Raw genomic sequence first — 511 nt, 5'->3', positions numbered from 1 at the left:
ATTATATTATTATAAAATTTACTTCCCGGTAATTCATTTAAACTAAACCCCTCCTCGTATTCTTAAGCTCGCCCGAGATTGCACTTAGCCTTCTCCCCGGTCACTCGGATTAAGTTCCATGACCGAAAGTCAAGGCATACGGCCGTACTGGCACAGCTGGCGTTAAAGTGCGCCCCTCTCGGCACACTGACCCAGTTTTGGGCCCTTTCTCGAAGTACGTCCGACTCGTGTGTCCGTTTAGCAGAGGATTCCGCTTCGTCCTCCGTTCGACCCCCGGCTCGTTAGGAGTCTCAGGACGAAGCGAAGCGCCTCCCGATTTGCGTCGGTCCTCCCCCACGGCTCCCTTGCGGTCCGGAGCCCGGACGCGACCAAATCGGTCTAACAATTCGGTTCCTCGTTACGTTCACCCCCTCAACTCCGCATGCGCGCGGAGTTTGGACGTAACATTATTTATTTTTTATTATTTTTAATTCTGTATTTATTTCTGTTAACATCTGAAGAGGGCTCGATC

The sequence above is a fragment of the Trachymyrmex septentrionalis genome, unplaced genomic scaffold (genome assembly GCF_001594115.1).
Source record: "Trachymyrmex septentrionalis isolate Tsep2-gDNA-1 unplaced genomic scaffold, Tsep1.0 scaffold134, whole genome shotgun sequence".
In the NCBI taxonomy this organism is placed as follows: domain Eukaryota; kingdom Metazoa; phylum Arthropoda; class Insecta; order Hymenoptera; family Formicidae; genus Trachymyrmex; species Trachymyrmex septentrionalis.
Note: the sequence above shows the minus strand (reverse complement) of the source record.